At 45.8% G+C, this 17301-nt stretch overlaps 2 non-coding genes and 1 pseudogene across 2 annotated transcripts; all 3 read left to right on the forward strand.

Annotated features, from left to right (window-relative positions):
• The first annotated feature begins 1616 nt into the window (after positions 1 to 1616).
• Positions 1617 to 1734, forward strand: LOC126458948 (5S ribosomal RNA; annotated as a pseudogene).
• Positions 1735 to 3978: 2244 nt separating this feature from the next.
• Positions 3979 to 4053, forward strand: Trnat-ugu (transfer RNA threonine (anticodon UGU)). Its single transcript has one exon. It is a non-coding gene; the product is annotated as a tRNA-Thr (tRNA).
• Positions 4054 to 4419: 366 nt separating this feature from the next.
• Trnat-ugu (transfer RNA threonine (anticodon UGU)) lies at positions 4420 to 4494 on the forward strand. Its single transcript has one exon. It is a non-coding gene; the product is annotated as a tRNA-Thr (tRNA).
• Positions 4495 to 17301: the final 12807 nt, after the last annotated feature.

A 17301-nucleotide genomic window follows, 5' to 3' on the forward strand; every position in this document is an offset into this window, starting at 1 on the left:
CGCTGCGTTTCCTACGAACATGCTACAAAGAACCGATGTAGACAATGATTGTCTTAACTAAGTTTGTTTTTCACATCTCAGGGAAAGTAAACAGGCAAAATCTCCACTTGTCCTGGTGTCCGCTCTCCCTTCTGCTTGCACTAGCTTACCGTGATTCCTGCACGGGGTGAGACACTGTTTTCTCTCGTCATTGCTTTGCTATGACATGAAATACTGCAGTGCTGTGTCTGCGACTCTACAGCTGATGCGGAACCGTAATCTGAATTTAGCAGTTCATTTACAAAACAATTGTTCGACCACTCTTTTTCACTGAACCTACCATTACGGAAACAGTTTACCTAGAACTTTCTGTTGTACCTTAGTTACAGGAATTTCAACTGTGGATGGATTTCAACAAGATGCGCACCGCCACACTGGTGGGTTATTTGTTCACCAGTTCTTGGATGAAACCTTTCCAGACAGACGGATCGATAGAAACCGTCCAACATAATTGGGGGGGGGGGTTACGTCAGAGATAATGCGTTCAGTTCACCAGTTCCTGATGTGCAGACTTTTACGACACGAGTATGAGAAGCTGCAGGGGCGATGACGGAAGACATGTTAGCAAAGACATGGAGAGAAATTGAGTATCGCCTGGACGCTCTACAGGCAACAGGAGGAACACGTGTGGAAGTGCATCCGTAAAAAGCTTTATGAGCTAACCCACAGTTTGCAGCAAACTGCATAGCGGTATCTAGCATAGTTCCTTATAACTATGCTAGATACCGCTATGCTACGCACTTGTCCTTAGATACAATTGTTTGCAATCAAGGCAAGACTTCACGCTCATCCTGGACATTATGCAGCAGGATGAAAACTCAATTGATTTTATTGCCCCATCAGGTTTCAGTGACAACTCGAGTTTCCGAATACTGAGGTTCTCGATATTGTCAGGAGCTCACACTCATATCTCAAGCTGTGCTGGTATCTTTTACGCAACGGTCGGTCAAGTTAACAACCTGCTGACGTCACTTAAAAAGCATGCATGAGCGATAGTCATGCATGCATGAGCGATAGTCATTACCACCTCAAGAAACTAAAATTACGCAGTAACTTTTTTGTTCGTTTACTACTTTAAGTATGCAGTGTTGCTCACTGCCAAGTGCCGTAGCATGCCGCTAGATTGGCGCGGAGCCACTTGATACAGCGATAATGCTTTTTTTGCATTTGCAGGAGAACAGACACCAGTAATACATCCGGACTTCGTGGAAGAGTACGGCAAATAAGGCTCCATAATACGACACAGTTTTAGGCGGTGCAGACGCTTACAATCACCTCAAATTACTCTGTGTGCAGATCGCCTTTCTTTCAGGAAACAGAAATCGCAAGAGAAATGAGAGTCTTGGCTCTCGACCACAGGCGTAATACAATCGTGGCGACAGTGGAAAAAGTGAAACTTAGTTATGCATTATTTTTCAACATACTGCACGACATTTTGAATTGACTATGGTCGCCACTGCTCGGAACTGCTCGACAATCATTCAAAATGGACACCGAAGCTAGGTAGCAGCCGAAATATTACAGCTGAGTCAGGCCATTTCAGATTACCTATTTAGCCGCCTAATTACCATGGACTCACCAACGGCCTCGCCGCAGTGGTAACACCGGTTCCCGTCAGATCACCGAAGTTATGCGCTGTCGGACTGGGCTAGTACTTGGATGGGTGACCATCCAGTCTGCCGAGCGCTGTTGGCAAGCGGGGTGCACTCAGCCTTTGTGAGGCAAACTGAGGAGCTACTTGATTGAGAAGTAGCGGCACCGGTCTCGTAAACTCACATATGGCCGGGACAGCGGAGTGCTGACCACATGCCCCTCCATATCCGCATCCAGTTACGCCTGTGGGCTGAGGATGACACGGCGGCCGGTCGGTACCGTGAGGCTTCCAAGGCCTGTTCAGACGGAGTTTATATTTTAATTACCATGGACTCAGCTTACCTTTTCTCACATGATATCCTGCGAATTATAGATGATGGCAACAGGCAGATTCCACATTTCTAGATTTCCGAAAAGTATTTGTCATGGTGCTCCAGTGCAGACTGCTAACGAAGGCACCTCACATGATATCCTGCGAACTACATATGAGGGGCAACACGCGAATTCCATATTCCTAGATTTCCGAAAAATATATGACACAGGGCCACACAGCACACTGTTAACGAAGGTACGAGCAAACGGAATGCGTTCCCAGGTATTGGAGTGGCTCGTTCTCTTAGCAAGTCACGGAACCAAATATGTTGTGCTCGATGGCGAATGTTCATCAGATACGAGGGTATCGGGAGGAGTGGGCCAGGGAAGTGCGATAGAACTACTATTGTTTTCTATATATTCGTACATAAACGACCTGGCGGACAGGGTGCTTAGCAATATGCGGATTTTTGCTAACGATACTGTGGTGTACGGGAAGGTGTCAATGCTGAGTGGCAGTTCGAGGATACATGATGACTTTGACGTAATTTCTTGTTGGGCTAATTAACTGCACCTACCTCTAAACGTAGAACAATGTAGGTTAATGTAGATGAGCAAATGGAGCGAACATGTGTGGATTGTAGTAAAGAAGGAGAATGGTCGGCGTCGGCTTACTGGGAGAAATTTAGAAATTCATCTGTAAAGGAGACCACATATAGAACGCCAGTGCGACCCATTCTCGAATACTCCTTCAGTGTTTCGGATCCGCTGCAAATCGTATTAAAGGAAGACATCGACGAAATTCAGAGTCGGATTGCTAATTTGTTAGCGGTAGGTTCGAACAACGAGCAAGAATTACCGAGGTGATTCGGGCGCTCAATTGGGAATCCCTGGATGGAACGGGACGTTCTTTTTGAGGAACACTACAGAGAAAATTTAAAAAACCGGCATTTGAAGCTGACTGCAGAATGATTCCACTGACGTCAATGAACATTCCGCGTAAGGACCACGACGATAAAACAGAAATGAGGGCTCGTACAGATGCCTATAAACAGTCAGTCGTATTTCCCTCACTCTACTCGCGAGTTGAACAGGAACGGAAGTGGCTAGTAGTGGTACAGGGTACCCTCCGCCACGCACCGTGCGGTTTGCGGGGTATGTACACAGATGCAGATTGGTGGTAGGCCCATGATTATGAACCCCTCCCCCCCCCCCCACCACCCCACCCCCAAAAGAAGAAAACAAGTGGTTTCACGACCACCGAAAAAGGCCTCGTAATAGGCAAACTGTCCGAAATCTGACGTGCCTGCCACGACGAAGCATCTGTCCGAGGTGCTGTTTTTGCTCATTCTGTACTGTGCACAGTAACGCATGATGCTTCCTTGTGCTACCACATCCTGCCGCACCTATCCTCTCCTCACCGAATTCATCTTGGTGTGCCATCTAGTGCCTTCTTGCTGTTCCTAGTTTCCCAGACAACCAAAATGCAGACTTCTACACAAAGCGAACCCAAACAAGTCATCCATCGGTGGGAAAAAATATGTCATAATGATAGGTGAATATGTAGAGAAGAACTGACGTCGCAACCACATTTCATGGCCAAAGTTGTATTTTTTTCGGAACTTTATGATTGACCCTGGTACGAATGGTATCGTGAATCAATGGTTCAGTTCCAACTACAAATGAAAATGTCGGGAGTTCTGTCACTAAAGAGTTCGTACAGATTTATGATGTCAATGAAGGGAGCTACGATGCATTTTCATAGTTACGTACATCCTGCAAATACGGAAACACAAACTTTAGAGTAAGTCAGCTCGGAATTTGTAAGTCTCTTTGACAACCCGAGTATAATAAGAGGAATGAAATGATAATTAAATAGACACCCTAGCTGCAAGCAGGCGTTGATACACTTCATTGGGGACATGTTGAAAATGTGTGCCCCGACTACGAATGTAGTGTTGTGGACATGTTGGGAATGTGGATCTCACGGGGAGCGTGCAAGGGATAAGTCCCTGCAGACGCACTATCCTCTGTGCCCGCGGTGGCTCAGATGGATAGAGCGTCTGCCATGTAAGCAGGAGATCCCGGGTTCGAGTCCCGGTCGGGGCACACATTTTCAACATGTCCCCAATGAAGTGTATCAACGCCTGCTTGCAGCTAGGGTGTCTATTTAATTATCATTTCATTTCTAGCAAAGCTGCATGGTCATCCACGGTAACTGTTCTTTCGGGAACAGATACTACCGTCATATATAGTTAAAAATATGGGTTCCCGGCCTTTGACCTTCTTGTGAGAACGCACACGCTATGCCCGAACTCGTACGGGACTTGGTAGATTAATCTGCCACGAGTAATGAGTATGATGGGCAAACATCTATTAGGCGCACTACGAATGTAGTGTTGTGGACATGTTGGGAATGTGGATCTCACGGGGAGCGTGCAAGGGATAAGTCCCTGCAGACGCACTATCCTCTGTGCCCGCGGTGGCTCAGATGGATAGAGCGTCTGCCATGTAAGCAGGAGATCCCGGGTTCGAGTCCCGGTCGGGGCACACATTTTCATCATGTCCCCAATGAAGTGTATCAACGCCTGCTTGCAGCTAGGGTGTCTATTTAATTATCATTTCATTTCTAGCAAAGCTGCATGGTCATTCACGGTAACTGTTCTTTCGGGAACAGATACTACCGTCATATATAGTTAATAAGAGGAATGGTAACGTCGATCTTCAGAAGGGAACAGAAATGGAAAATGAGAAGAATTATCGCATATTCAGTCCTTTTCCAGGTAAACTACTTTACACCTCCGTTTATTTTTCGCGGTTTTTACGCATTTAGAAGGGTGAAGAAGAAACGCTGAAAGCGTAAGAACCAGCTGAAAAGAGGGAAGAAAGTTATGGCAACAATTTTTTGAGTTGAATGCGAGATGGGTGGAGAAATAGTCCCGTACGTGCAGATATAAAGGCGAGAACTGGAAGAGATACTGTCATGTTTTATTCAGTCGTGGATAACCTTTCTGCCGCTATATATATGTATGTATATCTTTATTGTGAGGTTTCATTCCCGCGGCAGCTAATGGAAGTAGTGCTGCCTCAGAAGCAGGCACAACGTTCGTTCTTAACAGTCAGCCAAATTATTTGCTTTCTGAAATCGTGATGACATTTCGAATTTCAGATGTATTTCAGGACTGTCGGTTGCTACTTTGCTTCGCTTTTCCCTGTATGCGAATCTTGAATGCTACTTACGACATACTTTTAAACAATTTACATCTGTCCTGATTGTGCAGCCTTATCGTACATCGTGAATACGTGAGAGTCGTGAATATTTAATAACCAGAAATTTATTGCCTACAACACAACGTGAACAAGTCTTTTGCCATACACAGTCCTTCCAATATTTTTCGTGATCATACCAGAGGTAGTCGTAAAGTTTTAATTACCTCCCCGAAAAAAAAGACATTTTTCTGATCGTACGAGGGGTAGTATGGTTCAAATGGCTCTGAGCACTATGGGACTTAACATCTGAGGTCATCTATACCCTAGAATTTAGAACTACTTAAATCTAACTGACCTAAGGACATCACACACATCCATGCCCGAGGCAGGATTCGAACCTGCGAGGGGTAGTAGTAAAGTTTTAATTAATACCTTAAAAAAGTGAACCTGCGACCATGAAACATTGATGACGGTTTAGTGATTTTCTATGCATTCCCCTTCAATGCGCCACTTGTTTCCCAATTACTTGTTCGAAATCTTGGTTATAGAAGTTTGCATTTAGGCTGTTTAGGAAACGTCCGACCAAGAAAATCAACTCCTCGTCATTGTGGAAATGCCTGTTTGTAACATAATGATGCGGACCCTATCATTAATAGTGATAGTCCTCATAGCATGATGCATGTTCACTCTACTGATCCACCGACATCTCTAACGCAGCCCTACTGCTGCTTTCAGCTGAAGTGCTACAATATATTCGAGGGCTGGATTCTACCCACAGATTGCGCTCCTGGTAACTGCGTGTATGTTTACAATCGTCAGGATGACCTTCTGTTCGGTACAAAACCAGTCACAACGGCAACACAACTGCACGACACATCAGGGTGATGAAACACTTTTGTTCATGAAACTTCCTGGCAGATTAAAACTGCGTGCCGGACCGAGACTCGAACTCGGGAACTTTGCCTTTCGCGGCAAGTGCTCTACCAACTAAGCTACCCAAGCACGACTCACGCCCCGTCCTCACAGCTTTACTTCTGCCAACAAGGCAAAGGTCCCGAGTTCGAGTATGAGTCCGGAACACAGTTTTAATCTGCCAGGAAGTTTCATATCAGCGCACACTCCGCTGCAGAGTGAAAATCTCTTTCTGGAAACATCCCCCAGGCTGTGGCTAAGCCATGTCTCCGCAATATCCTTTCTTTCAGGAGTGCTAGTTCTGCAAGGTTCGCAGGAGAGCTTCCGTAAAGTTTGGAAGGTAGGAGACGAGATACTGGCAGAAGTAAAGCAGTGAGGACGGGGCGTGCCATGCTTGGGTAGCTCAGTTGGTAGAGCACTTGCCCGCGAAAGGCAAAGGTCCCGAGTTCGAGTCCCGGTCCGGTACACAGTTTTAATCTGCCTGGAAGTTTCGTATCAGCGCACACTTCACTGCAGAGTGAAAATCTCATTCTGGACTTTTGTTCATGTATGTTTACATTAACTTCTATGTTCCATAGCTCTGGTTATAGATATATGTATCAAATGTTGTCAAATTAAGACATTCTTGTAAACAACACGCAAGCGAGCGTCTCTACGTAAGCACGTCCATTTCTCTAAGTGAAGCGAAATAATACTGTGCCACCGTTCAGATTACGTGACTTATCACTGCAGCGCTGAAGGTGTCAAAAAGAGGAAGCAAGTCTCAGATCGAAGCATTTAGAGACGAGAGCAGAGATAGATATGACCCGGCCATACAAAATACGAGAGCAGACCCTTCCAGCTACTTCTGTACATTGTCGACGCTCCGACAGATACTGTTCGTAGAATTACGCCGACTTTCCAATACCCTCGTCGTAGAAGGCAGCCCCTTTGCTTTCTGCCAACTCTATGCTGATCTGCAGCTTGGATGGTCCATTATATTTCGGGCTTGCAGCCGGATCACGTTGACATCTTGGCACGATATTTCGGATAACAAACATGCAGCCATCTTCAGGTGAGTACGAGACTGAAGATTACTGGTGCGCGTCGTTCTATATATACCGAAAATTGGCGCGGCGGGGCCTGCGCAGTGGAGAAGGCTAATACCGCGCCCCCTATCTAATTTGGCGCGCTCTGCAGCAGAAGCGGGCCGCGCATGCGTAGTGGTGTACCTACATTTGCGCTATCTGTCGTAAAGCGCCTTCGCGCAGCTGAGGCGCGGTAGTCGAAAGCATAAAATCAATTTTCGTCAGCCGTCGCACTAGATGCAGACCAATGTCTCTGTGAAGCGATTAAAGAAATTACAGGATCCCATGCTTTATCCATCTGAAAGCCGCCGTCTCGATTAATAAGATCTTCTGCCAATCGTATCTCCACGGACTCCTTGATAATGGATTCCCAAAAAGATCTAGTTGTCGCTAAAATTTTTGTTCCACAATAATCCATGGAGTGTCCCGTCGAAATACAGTGTTCTGCTATGGCTGATTTGTTGGGCTGTAGTAGACGTGTGTGGCGCTCATGCTCCACGCATCTTTCCCGTACTGTGCGAGTAGTTTGGCCAATGCAGGATTTGCCATATTGACAAGGGATCTTATAAATACCCGCCTTCCTCAGACCCAGATCGTCCTTCACAGAGCCAAGCAAAGCCGATATTTTCGTAGGTGGTCGGAAGATCACTTTAATACAATGCTTCTTTAAAATCCGTCCTATTTTGGAGGAGAGGTTACCCACATACAGAAGGAACGCCCTGGACCTGACCACCTCTTTGTCTTCTTCTTCTTGTTTCTCTTTACATTTCTTCTTTGTTACAGCTGTGCGGATTTGGCGTGTAGAATATCCATTCTCCCTGAAGACGGATTGCAAATGTTCTAATTCTTTAGGAAGGCTGTCCTTATCAGATACCACATGTGCCCGGTGCACCAGAGTACGCAGCAAACCCATGGTTTGTGCAGGGTGGTGGCAGCTTGTCGCCTGCAAATACAGATCTGTGTGTGTGGGCTTCCGGTAGACGGAGTGCCCCAAAGATCCATCGATTCTACGATTGACAAGGACATCCAGAAACGGCAGACATCTATCTTTTTCGACCTCCATGGTAAACTGAATATTCTCGTGAATGGAATTCAGATGTTTTAAGAATCCTGCCAGTTTTTCTTCTCCATGGGGCCAAACTACAAATGTGTCATCCACGTAACGCCAGAAGCTTGGATGTTTGTGACAAAAACCCTGTCTTCACAGCCAGCGATTAACGTGAGCAAAGATGAAAGAAGGAGCCACGTCCACGCTGTTTGGTGGGTGATCGAACACTTGCACTGGAAAATGCTGCAAGAGCGGCCGACAATCGTCATCAAGAAACAGATGCATGACACTTACGTTCTGTGGGCTGCATGAAATCAGGCGGAATCCCTTGGGGCCACTGATACTTGGCGGCCGACTCATCTTTATGTGCTCACTGTGTGCTCAGAACTGAAAAGAGCGACGTGACGCGATCTACGGGCATACTAGAGGGATTGTACAACACATCTATGCAAAGCTTTATCGGATTTTCAGTGAGGGTTTCCATTTCGCGATCGACCATACCTTACTTTCCGAATTGCCGTCGTCTTCTCCATTCTTGGTGAGCAACACCGGTGTCGTTCCGGAAATATGTCAGCAACTACCTGCAAGAACCTGCTGTATCAGAAATATTGCCAGACTGTGTCGCAATATTGTCACGTATTGCAGACACACATTGCCGTCAAATATGGCTCGTATAAACGCACCAGCACGAATGTTCCATGGTTTGAATCACTAGACTAGTTGATTTACGCCGCTGTCTATATTCCGTCTTCAACCAAGTAATTACTGTTTGAACTTCTTCGTGTCCATCCTGCCAGATCCCCTTAAAATCAATGGTCTGTCTCGTTAATGCCGGCGGCAGTGTCGACAAAGGCCGCCCAGAGAGGCAGGTAGCGGATTGGTTTCCGGCGCCGCCCGCGTGGGCGTCGCGTGCCGCCCCGCCCTGTCTCGCTGGCCGCGGCTGCCGCCCACGGCCGATGGCTCGCGATCCGGTCCGTCGCCCACGCACATCAACACGCAGGCGCAGACGCACAACGTACGCTTTGCCCTCGCTGCGGCTTCCGCACGCGCCGCTCTGCGGGCTTGCATACCTCGCCAGTGGCAGGCGAGCACTTGTGGCAAAACTCGCCACCAAACGCACGCCGCGCGCAGTCTGTTACTGCGAATGCCTGCCATCGAGTTTGAGCGCTGCAGCACATTCAACGCAAAATCTGAAGACTACTCCATAACGGGGCAACGAATTTCACTTTCTGCATCAGTCCATAACGGGACAACGAATTTCACTTTCTGCATCGGTGCACGATGATCGGAAATCATTGCGGATTAATAGCTTTTCAGTGTGTACCTACTGATCAAAAACGATAAAATATCGTCCTTGACGAAATTTGTTTAATAGTCGTTAGACTGTGACCCAAAGCATATTTTTGTGCCTGGAGTTTCCTCTCCTGCCTGAAGTTTCCTCTCCTAATTCTGGAGACATCATCAGAGGCTACAAAACTCAGATAGTAGTTTTAAATATGAACAATCTCAGTTATTCTAGTTGGTTATATGTATCCACCCAAAACTGTTAGTAACGTCATCAGACCGCTGTCTAAACATCCCCATAAACGATCAAACATTTTGTCAATCTTAACTATGCTTGCCAAATATTTGACCGTATACGGTGCAGTTTGACGCGTTTGTCAAGCATAGGTTGTGTTTGATGTGTCTGAGAGAAATTCTAACTTACGGAAAGTTTGACAAGATGGCGGACGTTGTTTGTGTTGACGTTTCGCGCATATGCTTAGTGAAAAATCGTTTTACTACGATTTATCTCGCTGCAACGGGAGTTTCCACAACTATGAAAACTACGATCAAGGATAAAAACAAAATAGCGTCAGCAATTACCGAAATGGTAGAAGTATCGTATCTTTCCCAGGAATATTGTGCATGAAGAGGTTATGCACAAAATCAATATTTTATGCTTACCGTAACATACAACCGGAGTGGAATGAAATAAAAGAAATCGAAGTTCTCCGCTTCTTCCACGGACGATGTGGGCTATGTGTTCCCGAGTTGCGGTATTTCAATCTCCTGTCATTAGAGGACCAATTAGAAGAGAATAAATTTTCGCATACTTGTGTCTTCTCTTTCAATGCGAGGGTGAAGTACTGGTAAACAAGTTAATAAACGTTCCACTGTCCATCCGCAGAATGTTGATGTAATCATCCGGTTCTGAGTGTAACATTTCCATTAACAGGTTTCCAGTTGTATATTTCTCATCTGAAACCATTCCCTGGACCAGCGTCTCGTTTTCTTCTTCTTTAAACACAGTACCAGAGACAATGTTAGAAATGCTTTATCTGCATTTGTAGTCATTCCCACTAGTGCCAAAACACAGCACACAAGAAAAGTGTCTGCTTCAAAAATAAGTTTTTTAGTAAGCGTACGAGCTTGTTTGATACGTCCGTGGCTAGACAAGAGCGAACTTGACAGGCAAGTTTGCTCTGTTAGCAGAGACTTAACAAGTTTTGAAAAGTTTCATTGTCCATTCGAAGAAAATTGTAATCATCGGGTTCTGGGTGTAATATTTCCTTTCGCGTATTTTCATGGGTAAGTATCTCACTTTAAGCCATTCCCGGGACCAGAGTCTAGTTTTCTTCTTCCGCTTTAAACACAGTGTCAAAGTCAACGCCAGGACTTATTTGACTGCATTTGTGGCCGTACTCACTACGCTCAAGATACACACGAACACGAATAGCGTCTGCTTCAAAGTGAGGTTAGACTGATAAACATTTCTTGAACGTGTACGGGCTTGCCTGGAAAATCCGTGGCTAGATAAGAGCAGTCGCGCCAGTGTGTGTTACTGGGCTTGTAATGGGGAACAGCTTGCGCTGTTTGCTTTACTTAGCACTAACTTGCTAATTTTAATCCTCCTCGTTTTCCGTTAAAGTTGATTTTGTGTTCTTGTATTTGTATGGCCTCTCTATACAGCCTAGTGAAGTGGTGTAAATTGTACGTTACTATTTCGAAAACAATGGATACATCAAGAACAAACTAACAGATACTAATAACTGTAAGTAATTCATGTAAATAGATCTCATAATACGAATAACTCTTCCCACATTCAGTACTTGCATGTTACGTTTATACATTTTGCCACAACTACACGACCCCCACAATGCTGCGGGCTAGGCGATTCGAAACCGGTAATGGAAAATAAAAGCTGAAGAATAAAAGAAGAGGTGGATGGTTGTAGTAATTTGTGGGAACCTTATCCTACCTAGCATTGTAGTGACAGAATCTTGGCTCACCGGTAACATCCAAGAAATCAATTCGGTGGTTGCCTGGTCCCACTGTATGATCTCCTATTACCGATTTATCCGTATTTCCCCGACGAATGCGTTCCTTAAGGCCGCATATGCCGGCCGTGAAAGCCTGTATTGTACGATAAAGTTTCATTTTTGCGGTCAAAACCGTTATAAAATGAATACTTCAAACGCTTATCCTACGTTAATGATTCGAAAGTGCTGGCAGTGAACCGAGAACGATAACAGGCAACATAATCCGTAAGGGTGGACAGAATTACGAAACAGATGGGCTCTAATTAATAATAATAAAACTGCAAAATTATTATTATACACAATGTGGTCCCGAAGTAAAAATTCTGGAACTGAGCAAGGATTTACACGGACCCACGTCCATGTAACAAAATTTTCTTTCAATATGTGTGAAGAAAGAATCCTATAATTTAGACCGTAACTATTTGTCACACGCTATATAAGTAAATAATGAAAGACAATTATTCTCAGAAGAATGTGTATGAATATTCGTCAGCGTTCTCTTTATGTACCATACAGAAACAAAATAAATGGATAATGTAGTAGCACATCAAACGCTATACTGATTCTACAAGTATGAGATTGTAATAACCGTTTAGAGAATGTATCTAAAATTAAGATAGCTCGAGAACACAACAGAAAAAAGTTTACAGTTTTTTCTTCTCATATTTTCCTTTGTTCCTTAGCTTGCACCGTGAGACGAAGTACAAATTTTTCAACAATAGATGTAAAGTGAATTATATTGTAAAGTTCCTACAGCAAAATAAGATTTATACATGTAAATGTAATATATATCTTTTGTCTGAAAATCAAGACTTAGTCGTTGGAAAACGTAGCGGGAAGCAACACAACATGGCTTTTTCAACGGCGACTTTTGTTCTTTTAATTGCGATACAGCAAGAGTTCAGCGATATCAGTCTTTGATATCCTGGAGGCCTCAATATGAATAAAGAGACATTTTTTCAACAGGAAATTTTGTGATTTAATTTTCGTCGATGGCAAGCTCTTTAAAATATGATCCTGATTTCTCTTATCCTGTCTTCGCAGTTTTGTGCTGGTATCAGTAGAACCGTGTGTGTGTGTGTGAAATCTTATGGGACTTAACTGCTAAGGTCATCAGTCCCTAAGCTTACACACTACTTAACCTAAATTACCCTAAGGACAAACACACACACCCATGCCCGAGGGAGGACTCGAACCTCCGCCGGGACCAGCAGCACAGTCCATGACTGCACCGCCCCAGACCGCTCGGCTAATCCCGCACGGCGTAGAACCGTCCTGCACTCTGTAGTAAACGCCTGTTCTCTAAGATTTCTCAATACTGAGCGTCGTCTTCTCTCCAGGGATTCTCATTTGTAGTCGTGCAGCATTTCTCTAATACACGGTCCTTGGTACAACTTAGCAGTAACAGATCTAGCAGCGCATCTCTGGATTGCTTCGATGTCTTTTATTAATCCGACCTGGATGCGATTCCAAAAACCCGAGCAGTACTCTAGAATTTGTCGCACAGGTGTTCTGTATGAGTCTGCTTTGCAGATGAGCTACACTTCCATAACATTCTCTCAATTAACCGAAGTCGACCATCTGTCTTCCCTGCTACCGACTTTACGTGTTCGTTCAACTTCACATCACTTTGCGACTTCACGCCGGTGTCAAATAACTCACCAGTAAAGCTGTATTGGAACATTACGGATTGTTTTTCATACTCATCTTCAATAACTAAAATTTCTCCACATTTAGAGCAAGCCGCCGTTCATTATACGAGGGCTGTCCAGAAAGTAAGTTACGATTGATCGCGAAATGAAAATCACAGTGAAAATCAGAAATGTTTCATTTGTAACAGTTAGCTACGCCTTTCAGCTACTTCTCTACGTAGTCGCCGTTCTGACTCAGACATTCGTCGTAGCGTTGTACCAACTTTCCAATACCCTCATCATAGAAGCCAGCCGCCAGTGCTTTCCGCCAATTCTCTACGCTGGTCTAAAGCTCGTTGTCTGTGCCAAAATGTTGTCTTCATAGCCAGCGGTTCGTTTGAGCAGAGATCAAACTCAGTGGGAGACAATTACGGACTGCATTGTGGGTAACCAAACATTTCCAATTGAAACGATGCAGGAACATCTTCATTGCCCCTGCAGAATGAAGCTGAGAATTGTCTAGAAGAAGAAACCGTACGACAGTTATGTAATGTTGGTTGCATAGCTTCAGGGGAAAATTCTCACCAGGCCCTCGTACTTGGCGGGATACACAATTTTCTACAACATCTTTAGGCGCTTACTGAGAGCTCAGGAATGAAAAGAGCGACATAATTCTACCTAGAGTCATACTAGAGACACTGCCCAACACATCTTTGGAAAGCTTTATCGGATTTTCATAGTCGTTTCCATTTCGCGACCGATCGTAACTTACTTTCTGGACAGCCCTCGTACCAAACAGAAATCCTATCCCAGTCATCCTGCGTCTTCCTACAGTCATTGAACGATGACATTTTCTCGTACACTACATAGCCATCAACACAATAGCCACAGGTTGCTGCTCAGCCTATCCGTCAGATCGTTTATGTACAGACCTACACAGAGCAACGTGGTCCTAGCGCACCGTCCTGCGGCACTCCTGATAAGGCTTTGGTCTGTGGCTTGTAGTTTGCTTGGAGTTTGTCACGCGACTGTGTCAATGCGGAGCCTACGAGATATACAGCCCCTGCAAAACTTGTGACGTCACACTAGTAGGTTTGTCCGCCTCAATTTAAAGGCATCCAATAAAGGTCTTAATTTTGTCGTGTGCTATCGAGAAATATGTATGTATTTTAACGCGCAGTTAATAATTATTAAACCCGAAGTAGTTACTTGCTCCCCGCCGGAGATGGCTGCTGGCATTCGTATGGCCTGCAGTTTCACGTGCTGTGAAGTACGCCCCAGACGCCTGTCTTTCTCGTGAGCCTCGGCCGAAGGCGGGGTGAGGTACAGACGGCTCGTGGTTGCGGAAGTGTGGCTGTACTAAGGATCAAATCGAACAGGGAGTGAAGGAACGAGTCCGCACCGCAAAACCCAATGTCGCGTGTCGTCAAGGCTGCGCGGTAACACGTTGTCCTCCAAAAAGCTGCTCTAGCGACGTAGGCCATGGCGTCACGACCCGTTTCGTACGCCTTGCTATCTAATCACTACCGACTAGCTATGTGGAATTCATGTGTCGAAATTAGAATTTCATCTACTGTAAATGGTTATTCTACAAACAGACATTGTAATTGGACGCAAGCAGCGCAATGTAGAAATACGTAGCGTTACGTAAGTCCCGATAGACCAACACTGCACTTAAAAATCGTGGTTCTTATATATCCCTGGCTGTTATAAAGGGAGGACCAAAATTTGCTCACTAGGGCGTCACAGCGCCATTCCTTGCATGACAACAGCACAGGAATTTTTTTTAACGATATTTAGCCCTGTGCCTATTTTCGGTAGAAAATTGCCGTCGACGAAGGGCATTTGGAATCACTGTAATCGCATGTTCGGCAAGTATCATCATTCAATATGTATAGCAATGCTGCCCAATCAGTGGAGTGTGTAGCGTTTTGCGCTAGAATATTCGGCTTCGAAAATTCTGTTCCGGTCATTTAGTTTTCTAATTTTACATTGTGTGGCAGGATATTAGTTATACATCAATTACAGCAGATCTTACACAAAAAATACAATTATTTAATACCAACACAGAAATGAGAACACAATGAAAGACATGCCGTCACTGACGGTGTATTTAAAATAATGTACCTGGCGGCTCTCACTAAATGTGATATTTTAATATTTCTGCAAAGTTCTGTTTTTATATGGTGTCCGCTCTTTCGGACATGTTAGATAGAACATACAACATTTGTTTTTTAACCCGTAGCCCGTATATATACACGATGAAACTGAAATTCATCTATTAGCCTCAATCTGAAATTGAAATAAATTCAGCGGCGACAGGTGAAAATTTGTGTCGGACCGAGAATCACGCTTTACGCGATCGGTTGGCTTAACCGTTCGGATATCCGAGCACGCTTCCAGTCCAACCCAAATTCCGCTCTTGTCGCATACCACATACATACCGTGCGCTGTCCTTTACCCTAACTGCTCGCAGCCTCACGCTGATTCCCGCATGAGGTCGGACGAAGAGTGCGTCCGAAAGATCAATCAACCATACTTATAAATATAAGCGCCTTGACGGCAATTAATAATCATTCAGTGCAGATGCAGTCTTTGTACGAACTCTTGCAGGAATCTGCACGAGGCCGAGAGCAGTGAGGGTAAACGACAGGTAACGCTACGTAAGCAATGTGACACAAGAGCAGAAATTGGGCTAGACGGGAAACGAGCTCGAATAGCTGAAACGATATTCATCTTAGAGGGACAAGCGGCTTCTAGCCGCATGAGATTGAGAAAAAAAAGGTGATTAAGGCGACTGCTCGTGCAAAGCGGAAATCCGCTTTTGAGTTCCAGTCTGGCACAAATTTTCACTTGTCGCCACTGAATTCCTTTCAATGTCCGGTTGCGGCTAATGTCGGACTTTCACTTTCGTCACAATAAGTTCTGTAGTTCTCTCTGTCCTATGACCGGTAATTTATTTTTAACTGATTATTTCTCTTCTTGAACATTTTTGACTTGCTTGACCAATAAGTGTTATACACTCCTGGAAATGGAAAAAAGAACACATTGACACCGGTGTGTCAGACCCACCATACTTGCTCCGGACACTGCGAGAGGGCTCTACAAGCAATGATCACACGCACGGCACAGCGGACACACCAGGAACCGCGGTGTTGGCCGTCGAATGGCGCCAGCTGCGCAGCATTTGTGCACCGCCGCCGTCAGTGTCAGCCAGTTTGCCGTGGCATACGGAGCTCCATCGCAGTCTTTAACACTGGTAGCATGCCGCGACAGCGTGGACGTGAACCGTATGTGCAGTTGACGGACTTTGGGCGAGGGCGTATAGTGGGCATGCGGGAGGCCGGGTGGACGTACCGCCGAATTGCTCAACACGTGGGGCGTGAGGTCTCCACAGTACATCGATGTTGTCGCCAGTGGTCGGCAGAAGGTGCACGTGCACGTCGACCTGGGACCGGACCGCAGCGACGCACGGATGCACGCCAAGACCGTAGGATCCTACGCAGTGCCGTAGGGGACCGCACCGCCACTTCCCAGCAAATTAGGGACACTGTTGCTCCTGGGGTATCGGCGAGGACCATTCGCAACCGTCTCCATGAAGCTGGGCTACGGTCCCGCACACCGTTAGGCCGTCTTCCGCTCACGCCTCAACATCGTGCAGCCCGCCTCCAGTGGTGTCGCGACGGGCGTGAATGGAGGGACGAATGGAGACGTGTCGTCTTCAGCGATGAGAGTCGCTTCTGCCTTGGTGCCAATGATGGTCGTATGCGTGTTTGGCGCCGTGCAGGTGAGCGCCACAATCAGGACTGCATACGACCGAGGCACACAGGGCCAACACCCGGCATCATGGTGTGGGGAGCGATCTCCTACACTGGCCGTACACCACTGGTGATCGTCGAGGGGACACTGAATAGTGCACGGTACATCCAAACCGTCATCGAACCCATCGTTCTACCATTCCTAGACCGGCAAGGGAACTTGCTGTTCCAACAGGACAATGCACGTCCGCATGTATCCCGTGCCACCCAACGTGCTCTAGAAGGTGTACGTCAACTACCCTGGCCAGCAAGATCTCCGGATCTGTCCCCCATTGAGCATGTTTGGGACTGGATGAAGCGTCGTCTCACGCGGTCTGCACGTCCAGCACGAACGCTGGTCCAACTGAGGCGCCAGGTGGAAATGGCATG

The sequence above is a fragment of the Schistocerca serialis genome, chromosome 2 (genome assembly GCF_023864345.2).
Source record: "Schistocerca serialis cubense isolate TAMUIC-IGC-003099 chromosome 2, iqSchSeri2.2, whole genome shotgun sequence".
Taxonomy (NCBI): Eukaryota; Metazoa; Arthropoda; class Insecta; order Orthoptera; family Acrididae; genus Schistocerca; species Schistocerca serialis.